The following is a 10,704-nucleotide window of genomic DNA, read 5'->3' as shown; positions in this document are numbered from 1 at the left end:
CACTGCTAAAAGTTCACAGTCGTCCCCTCGCCACCAGAACCCCAGACCCTCTCCTGGTTGAGGGCGAGCCAGTGGAATTCTCCCCAGGTGGCTGGCTGGCTCCCTACTCGGCCTACGAATATCCACCAGGGGACACACTACACACATCACAGCAAGAGTGGCGCAGCAGCAGCAGGCCCGATCCACTCTGGCCACTCTCTACCGATTCAGGGGGGCCCTGGACGAGGGAATCAAGCTCCGCCTTGTGAAGAAGACACTGGTGATCCCGGTACTGCGATATACCCACTCACGCCTTGACAGAAGAAGAGCCATAAGCAGACTCCAGAAGGTGCAGAATGCTGCGCCTCGCTGGTGTATAATAATAATAATAATAATAACACTGGCCGCCGCCGCTCACACACACACACGACAACTGAAGGTCTCCGTCACCAAGCGCCCGCCCCTCCCCTACTTCCTGCCTGCCCTCCCCGAGAGGCTCCATGCCATGATGGCTGTGGCGGCGGTCTGGCAACGCCTCCAGGAAGAGGGAGATGAACAGTACCAAAAATTACAAACACTAAACAGGGAGGCGCCACCAGCGAGCCAGCATGCCTGCTTCCCCACCAGGAGTCTCTTCACTATAGAGAGGCGCGGCGCTCCTCCTCCTCCTCCACCTCCATGTAAGAGTAAACAACATGTAAAATACTTGTAAATTAAACTTAATTACACACGTAAATAAACAATACTAAATCCACCACCACTACAACACAATGTAAAATAAATCAAGAAATAGCAAAAATTGAATGTTATCAAAATGTTAATATTTAAGGCGCAAACTTCTAGCACAAACGTGTACAGCAATGGTAATTGCCGAAATAAACACCTAATGACCGCCAATACATGTTAACAATGGCTCACTGCTCCGCCCACTCACTTCTACTACTACATCTACTACTTACAATTTACTCTACACTAAAATTGTATGCAACTTTATCAAATAAACTCAAACTCAACACTCACGCAAACCCTCCCTCCAGCCCCCCACCCCCCACCCCCCCACCCACACCACTGCCTTCACTTTTCCTATCTCTCTCTCTCTCTCTCTCTCTCTCTCTCTCTCTCTCTCTCTCTCTCTCTCTCTCTAATCTGAGAAATAATAATTGCTTCCGCTTTACGGTGATATACTGAGTGTAGTAGTAGCAGTAATAGTAGCAGTAGTAGTAGTGGTAGTAGTAGTAGTAGCAGCAGTACCACCACTAAACACACAAACACGCACACACACAAACGAGAGAGAGAGAGAGAGAGAGAGAGAGAGAGAGAGAGAGAGAGAGAGAGAGAGAGAGAGAGAGAGAGAAAAGAAAAATCAAATAAACAAACAAACAAACAAACAAACAAACACACACACACACACACACACACACACACACACACACAGATAGGAAAAAGAGAGAGAAAAAGGAGATTTCTACTACTACTACTACCACTACTATTACTACTACTACTACTACTATACTACTATCAGCGAAATAGTTTTTTTTTTTTGGTAACTTTCACGGCTCCTTGTAGGCTGATAGTCCGAGAGCCACCTGATAGTCAGAATAGTCAGCGCACGTGAACATGTAAGAGTATCGCCAGCAGTAAAGGGTTTGAGAAAAACTATGATAGTAATAATACACATTTTCTTTTCAACGCAACCATAGAAAACGCAAGATACATCCTCAATATTTCAAGGGTAACAAAGGTAAAATGTCCAGGCTCACTAATCAGGGTAAGGCTGCGGCAGGTAACGATGCAAACTTGAATAAAAAATACGTTTGAGAAATAGACAGGAGGGAAGTGGTTCTCAGATAGAGTGGTGGATGAACAGGTGGACTCCGTAATGTGGCTGTGGGTGCTGAGTCACTAGGGAGCTTTAAAAGATTAGACAGAATGGTGTGCCTTATATAGGGAGTGCCACGTGAAGGTCTGAGGGCGAGTGGAAACACCGCTGTGCCCCGCCACACTGCCAGCTACCTACATCCTGCCAGTGACGTCTGTGCTTGTCCTGCACAACAGGGAGAATTCCACCTGGGAACCCTCCCAAGCCCTGTGTACCGGGGACTCCGTGGTGGTGGTGTTGGTGTTGTTGAGTCCCGCCCAGGCATCTTTTCTCTCCACTGTATTTCTCTTTTCGCCCTTAGTGTCCTCCTCACTGGTGAAGGTGAACCCCGCGGGCAGTGCCTCAAGGGGGGCCCTTAGAAGGGCAGCTGCCTTAATTAAGCCAGTGAGGAAGGTTCCAGCAAAAACGTTGGATAGGGTCAGGTCGTACCTCATGCAGGGCAGTTGCGTGGGCTTTTAGAGGCTGCTGGACTGCTGAACTGAGGTACATAGGTAGGCTCCTTCCATTTTCTGTCCTTTAGTTGTGTTGTGTGTCGGGCCTCGGCCCCTTGTAGGTTATATTATTGTATTGACATGTAACAAGGATGGCACGAGTGAAGATCAAAACGCACAATGCCAACGAACCTAGAAGAAAGACAACTCTCCTGAAAATACTCAGCAACACTGACATATACCCAACCAACATCATTCCAACTCAACATGGATATGTTGTTGTTGTTGTTGTTGTTGTCATCTCTTCACACGAACAACAAGAGAAAATATTTCAAGACCCTATCAAGAATGAATTTCAACAACAACATGAATTCACCCCAGTGACCCCGCCAGAATTGAAGGCTAAGAGGACTGTCACAGATAGCCTTCAATGTAAACTCACACATACACGCAAACTCTGAGGAAGACGCCACCAGTGAGCTGTATGTGCCCACAACACCTACCTACCTGGAAAACAAAATTGACAATGTATATTCAAATTCCCAGACTCTAAGACGATCAAAATAACATTCACACACTGAACATGGACTCAAACTCTTTTCCATGAAGATCCCTCACTACCAGACCCAGCAAGAGAAGTTTTGCCACATACAAACATGCTTCAGATGCTATATATATCAGGTCGAGTCCCACATCACTAAGGATTGCCCAAAGAACTAACACCACAAAACATGTTCACAGTGGCCGAGGAAGGCCACACTTGCAAGAACTGTAGCAAAGAGAGCAAAAATGGCATCAATTGCAGAGAAAATCACAGAACTCTGTCAATGAAATGCAGATATAACAGGAAAGAAGCAATTAAGAAGAAAGGAGAAGAAGAGAAGGGAAAAGTAACCTACTCCCAAGTAGCGAAAACCAACACCAAGTCAACTATGAACACCACCACCTTCACACAGATCAGCAAAGATGAACACCTCAACATTTATTCTTGTATGATTCACGCTCATCTGATGAACGTGACTGAACCCGGCAGTTATGCAAATGAACTGATCGCTACTTTGAAAGCAAACAGCCTGCCACAAATCAACCTACCAAACACCCCCAACTCCACCTAACTCCACCTCGCTATTCTTGCTGACGGCGGAAAACTGCTTGACACGATGACACAAGACCCATCTACCGATACACACAAAGAACACCAAATTACAACAACAACAACAACAACAACAACAACAACAACAACAACAACAACAACAACAAACTGACAAACAAAAGACACAACAAAACACAAAGAAAGAACTACACTGCAAAGACACACAACTTGAAGCAATATCCACAGACAACTTAGCCAGCGAGTCACACCAATACAAGACGGGACCTACACATTCACATACAATGAACAGCAAATTACTTCATCTAATAGAAAATGGGGAAATTAAAATGCATGACTACTTTATTATACTACACCACAGTATATTTAGGAAAAGAAGATCAGGACAAATAAAAGAAAGATCACCATCACACACACACACACACACACACACACACACACACACAACATGGCCCTTCGTATCCTAACAATAATACAACACAATTTACTACACTGGTTTAATAGAAGGATTTCACTATCTAACACACACAGAATCATTGACGCTGATGTAATATTTATAAACGGTCACTTCACACCAAAACACACCAATTAAAGTCCCAGGATACAACCTACACACAACAATTACAATATAAATTTCTTGATGTGTTTTTTTTTATCTGATTTAATTGCAATAGAAGTCATGTGACCACAACTGGCAAAATTATTATATCCACACTATATGAACACCCTTGAAGAAACTATATATCAAATTCCCGGCTTCACCAAACTATTGAGACGCAACAGGCCAGTGTACATGCTAGCCCATCTCAGTGCAAACCACCCCACTTTGCGATACACTCACACCACTTTGCGATACACTCACAGCAACACGATAGGAAGACAGCCCAACACACTCATACACAACACGCTCATTCAACACACAGGGCCACAATTTCCTACACATTACACACGCAGAAGAGGCACAACACCTGACATACTATTAACCACAGAACGTACCACAACACATACAACAGCAGGACCCCTCACCACCAGCGACCACATACCAGTTATATTTACGATGTCTACCGCACCCATATTAATGCCATCACCTACCACACCACATTACAGTAAAGCAACCGGAAACATTCAAAACACACGTCACCAACACACTACACGGTAACACACTAGACAATGAAACACTTGAACTATAAACACTGCAACTGACTACTGGCATCAAGCAATACAGAACGCAACACACCAATCAATCCCAACTTCACTATATAAATGCCTTCTACCACATTTTTTATTAATTTATTTATTTTTTATGTGTTGTGTGTTTAGGTTAGGTTTGTTATAGTATTCCCAACTTCACTATATAAATGTCTACCGTCACACAAACATAATGACACAGGAAAACCTCTCACAACACTCTTCACTGAATTGCAAACGTATAAAAGTGTTCATGGGTGGACTTTTAACAATTACAGATATTATAAACAAATAAATAAAGTCTCCAGTACCTACAAATAATAGAGAAAAAGAACCTCACTACATATTAAACAAAAAACACATCAAATTAGACACAAACGGGATAAGGAAAGAGTACACAGGGAATATTGGAGAGAAATATTTGATGGAGACCTACAAAACATCCCAGATAATATACAAAGAACAATCCCCTATACTAATTGTAACACAGGCACACTCAGCACACACCCCACACACATGATGGTAGCCTGCCACACATCCTATCACACCTGGCACACATCCTATCACACCTGGCACACATCCTATCACACCTGGCACACATCCTATCACACCTGGCACACATCCTATCACACCTGCCACACATCCTATCACACCTGGCACACATCCTATCACACCTGGCACACATCCTATCACACCTGGCACACATCCTATCACACCTGGCACACATCCTATCACACCTGGCACACATCCTATCACACCTGGCACACATCCTATCACACCTGGCACACATCCTATCACACCTGGCACACATCCTATCACACCTGGCACACATCCTATCACACCTGGCACACATCCTATCACACCTGCCACACATCCTATCACACCTGGCACACATCCTATCACACCTGGCACACATCCTATCACACCTGGCACACATCCTATCACACCTGGCACACATCCTATCACACCTGGCACACATCCTATCACACCTGGCACACATCCTATCACACCTGGCACACATCCTATCACACCTGGCACACATCCTATCACACCTGGCACACATCCTATCACACCTGGCACACATCCTATCACACCTGCCACACATCCTATCACACCTGGCACACATCCTATCACACCTGGCACACATCCTATCACACCTGGCACACATCCTATCACACCTGGCACACATCCTATCACACCTGGCACACATCCTATCACACCTGGCACACTCACAGACACATACAACAGCGCCATCTCTGCAGGATATTTCCCAGATAGGTTTTAAAAATGTCATTATCAGACTCGTACCTAAACCCGACATATCTCCACAACAACGTCAAAAGTACAGACCAATTTCGCCGCTAGAAGTACCAGGGAAAATATTACAAAGAATAATTAATACCAGACTGAACACTCACCTTGAGACCAACAATTTATACAACACCAACCAGTTTGGATTTCGCAATAGCAGGGGCACCACACATGCATTAGCAATCATCACTGTGCAAATAGCGCAATATGAATCAGATCAAGTTTGGCATCATGGGTTTAAACACAAATTACTTCACTTGCATCTACCAATAACGATCGAAAAAGTTTGATGTGATTTCCTAACAGACCGCACAGCATCCATTAAAATAAATCACCATACCGGACCAAGATTTAACCTGAAATGCGGAGTACCACAAGGTAGTGTCCTGTCACCAACACTCTTCACAATTTCCACCAATGATATACAACAGCCTCAACAAAACCTCGACATCAGTTTCGCAGACGATATAACACAAGTGATTGGCTGCCCAGGGAGATCTAGGAACATGCTAAACATCAAAACTGACCGAGCAATAAAGGCACTTAATGAATATGAAAAAAAAAATGCAAAATAAAAAAAAACGTTCATAAATTTACACCTCTCCATCTCGCAGCCAAACGAGATGAGGAAGAAATAGAATTAAAACATAAGGGCAAATGCTTAGGATTAACCATAACCACGTCTGGCTATTACAAGCACATTCACCAACGTAAAAACAACAGCAGACTCAGCACTAAATAAATGATACAAGCTATACAATATGCCAGAAAACATTGAAATACACTTACTTAAAACACTAATCCTTCCCATTCTTGATCATCCACCTATCCCAATACACACTATGAGTAGAAGCCAAAGACCAAAAACTTCACAAAATACGAAATAAAGCCTTAAGAACCAGAACAACACCTCTCTTTATCAAGTTACTAATTAAACTCCTAATGGAAAATATTTGAACCACCATAGACCCTAAATAAGTAGCTGTTACAAAGATACCAGTTTATTTATGGACCACAGCAGTGAAGCCTAGCCTACGTGTTTTCTCATCAAGTTAGCAGTACCTTTATCAAGTTACTAAATAAACTCCTAATGGAAAATATTTGAACCACCATAGAGCCTAAATAAGTAGCTGTTACAAAGATACCAGTTTATTTATGGACTACAGCAGTGAAGCCTAGCCTACGTGTTTTCTCATCAAGTTAGCAGTACGATTATCAAGTTACTAACTAAATAAACTCCTAATGGAAAATATTAGAACCACCATAGAGCCTAAATAAGTAGCTGTTACAAAGATACCAGTTTATTTATGGACTACAGCAGTGAAGCCTCGCCTACGTGTTTTCTCATCAAGTTAGCAGTACGGTTATGAAGTCAGTCAGGAATACCAGCAGGGTGCAGGATGTCACTCAACCTGACCTGCACGTTGATGTTTCATGCTTGTGCTGTGGTGATGCTAATGAGGTGTTGTGTGTGTGTGTGTGTGTGTGTGTGTGTGTCTACGCAACGACCGCTGCGCAGGATTGGCTGTGTTACGGATGGCTGGAGGAAAATAAGAGTTTTTATTATGATTTATTATTATTTTGATAACTTTGAACACACTGATCGTATTCAACCTTCTTCCAGTTTAAATTTTCATCAGTAATAACTCCTAAGAATTTAGTAGAAGAAACACTAATTAGGTGACAGCCTCCATAAAACAATTTGAAATTACTGACAACAAAACGTCTTTCAAACAATATCAAATTAGTTTTATTAATTTTTACGGTTCATTTATTTGCTGTTACCGATCTGAATATGTTACGCAATTCTTGATTCAATTTTGTATTTAAGTTACACAAATCATTATCTGTTAGGCTCGTATCACCGAAAAGAACGCCATTTATCACATCACTAACATTACAAATAACATTCATGTATTATCACAAACAATAAAGGGCCTATTATAAAACCTTGTGGCACACCTTGAATAATTTTTTTTTTCTGTTTGACATTAATTGTTACAAAATACCTGACAGAAAACTAGCAAACAATTTTAGCGGGTAATCTTATAATTCCAATGTTTTATATCTTTACTTATATCAAAAACACCTTGAGGAGTGTGTGTGTGTGTGTGTGCGCGCGTGTGTGTGTGTGTGTGTGTGTGTGTGTGTGTGTGTGTGTGTGCAGGTGACGCCAGCTGTTCATGCAAGGGTAGAGACACACCTATCACCTCACTAACAGGTACCAGGTGTGGAGAGACAAGTATCAGGTGTGGAGAGACAAGTACCAGGTGTGGAGAGACAGGCCTGCCACCACCACCACCACCACCACCACACACTGCTGCACCTCGTCCGCCACACTGACAGACACACATCAAGGCTCCCCCCTCTCCCCTCTCCCCTCTCCCCCTCCCCTTGTGCCCTCCAACACCCGGGGTCACCAGCAGCACCGCACCTCTCGCTTTCCATAAACTGCCGCACTAAATTTAGCCGGTCACTTCACGCAGACTGATGTGACCCCCCCTCCGCTCCTAGCCCCTCACCAGCCCCCTCCCCCAGACACGGCGACCTCTCCCCCCGGACACACCACAGCCACCTTGACCACCACTCGCGCCACAACCAGCACAGCCGTCTGCAGCCCCCGGCCCTTCTTCAGCCCTCCAGCGCTCCCTCAAGGCCATCGTCCTTCCCCTATCAGGATTACCGGCCGTCACATCAACTTTCACGCCCACGCCACCACCGCCGCGCGCCCCACCCACGCCGTCACACCAGTAGGCTACAGCAGGGGCCAGCAAAGGACACAGGACAGACTCCAACACAGCACCACGCCACGCAACGACACAGAGATCGCCAGTGGGTGAGGAGACGCATCCTTCAGCCCCGGCGTGAGTGACGCTTCTGTGCCTCACGTCCGCTCATGCTGACCTTTGACCTCTGATATATTAATGACCATCACAGATACACTAAGAGAGAGAGAGAGAGAGAGAGAGAGAGAGAGAGAGAGGGCGAGGCGGTACACTGTTAAAGGTAGAATATTAATTTGTCTTTGTTCTCGTTATTAAAGTAAGCAAAATTATTCTTGGAGTCTTGTCAGCAGTCAGGGGTACCAATGCTGTTCACTGACATGACCTCCAGTGGTGCCAAATCTGGTGTTTTTCGTGAACTGGCGCGAGGAATTTGGGTCTCTCTCTCTCTCTCTCTCTCTCTCTCTCTCTCTCTCTCTCTCTCTCTCTCTCTCTCTCTCTCTCTCTCTCTCTGTCGTGTGGTGTGTTGACAGTCAGAGGGGCAGGACAGCCAAGCGGAGTGTGAGGCGCCACCACACACTACAGGTCGTTCAATCATTCCTCTCCTTGTCTAACAATTAAAGTGAGGCGCAACAAGTTAGTAGGCCTACGCGTGGCACTCCCTGTGTGAAATAGGCCTGCAAATTTCCACCTGTTCTGTCTAATCACCCTGTCTAGTCTCTCAAAGCTCCCTAAGTCTGTTCACAACCAGTTCTTTCGCATTTCTTTCGTAAACAATTTTTTTCAAGCTTCGACTGGTTGCCTCTTGTTCTGTCCTGAATGAACAAGAAGAAGAAGAAGAAGAAGAAGAAGAGGAAACATTCTTTACATGCTAATAATGAAAATGATAACAACAGCAACAACAGCAATAACAACAACAATAATAATAATAATAATAGTGGTAGTAGTAGTAGTAGTGATAATAGTAATAAAAATAATTATAATAATAATAATAATAATAATAATAATAATAATAACAAAAGCATTTTCTTTCTAATTATGCAAAACAATTCAATAAATAAACAACAAAATACAAATGCAAAATAAATAAAAAACATTGATTTTTTTTATATAAACGCTCACTCTTCGTCCCTCTCCCTCTCTCTTTCCCTCTCCCTCTCTCTTTCCCCAAGACCAAGATCAAGATTCCCCTCTCCCTCTCTCCCTCCCTCCTCTTTTCATCAATTTTCTCTCTCTCCCTCTCCCTCTCTCTCCCTTAGTGCCGTGTCTTTCTCTCCAGGAGGCAGCAGACGTCTCTCCCGTCTCTCCTTCCCTCCCTCCCTTTCCTCCAGGTGAGAGAGATTTCCCTCCTTTTCTCCTAAATAAGGGAGGAATTCTATGTCAGTCCGCCATATTGGATTTTTATCGATTGGAGATTCACTGGTGACAAGAAAATGAAATGGATTATTATAATTATGAGTGATTTATTTGTAATTAATATGTAATTATGCTGTGAAAAATTAGTGTGTTGTTTTGTGATGTTAGTATTGCGACTTTTTGTTGACAATTTGTGTTTGTTTTGTGTGTTTGTCTTCATGCTAAACATTACCCTTATTATTAACAATATTCTTTATTCATCTCTCATTATTATCAAACTATGCCCACAAAAACAATTATTAACATTATTCTTACTGCCATCATCATCATCATTATTATTATTATTATTATTATTAATTATTATTATTACTATAATTATTATTGTCATTATCAATATTATCATTATTGTCATTATCAATATTATCATTATGATAATTACAATAATTATGACAATAATTATAATTGTTACAACATTTTTACCATTGTGATTTCATTGCTATCATTTCGTCTATCTATTTATATATATATCTATTTATATATATATATATCTATCTACCTATATATATATATATATATATATATATATATATATATATATATATATATATATATATATATATATATATATATATATATAAGATATTAATAACTATGAAAATGCACAAGATGTAGTAATCAAAATACTACTACTATTACTACTACTACTATTACTACTACTACTACTAC

General features: G+C 42.3%; 2 long non-coding RNA genes across 3 annotated transcripts in view; one reads left to right on the top strand and one right to left on the bottom strand.

The window, feature by feature from the left end:
- Positions 1-1,765: 1,765 nt before the first annotated feature.
- LOC135096595 (uncharacterized) overlaps positions 1,766-10,704 on the bottom strand; it is a 12,674-nt gene continuing 3,735 nt past the window's right edge. For both annotated transcript variants that reach the window (XR_010264846.1, XR_010264847.1), the window contains exon 3: positions 1,766-2,481. This is a non-coding gene — a long non-coding RNA (uncharacterized LOC135096595). The remainder of the gene's footprint in view (positions 2,482-10,704) is intronic.
- Positions 9,795-10,704, top strand: part of LOC135096641 (uncharacterized) — a 1,753-nt gene continuing 843 nt past the window's right edge. The window contains exon 1 of the long non-coding RNA XR_010264878.1: positions 9,795-9,953. This is a non-coding gene — a long non-coding RNA (uncharacterized LOC135096641). The remainder of the gene's footprint in view (positions 9,954-10,704) is intronic.

Source organism: Scylla paramamosain, unplaced genomic scaffold, assembly GCF_035594125.1.
Source record: "Scylla paramamosain isolate STU-SP2022 unplaced genomic scaffold, ASM3559412v1 Contig5, whole genome shotgun sequence".
Taxonomy (NCBI): domain Eukaryota; kingdom Metazoa; phylum Arthropoda; class Malacostraca; order Decapoda; family Portunidae; genus Scylla; species Scylla paramamosain.
Note: the sequence above shows the minus strand (reverse complement) of the source record. Positions and strands in the feature narration are given on the sequence as shown.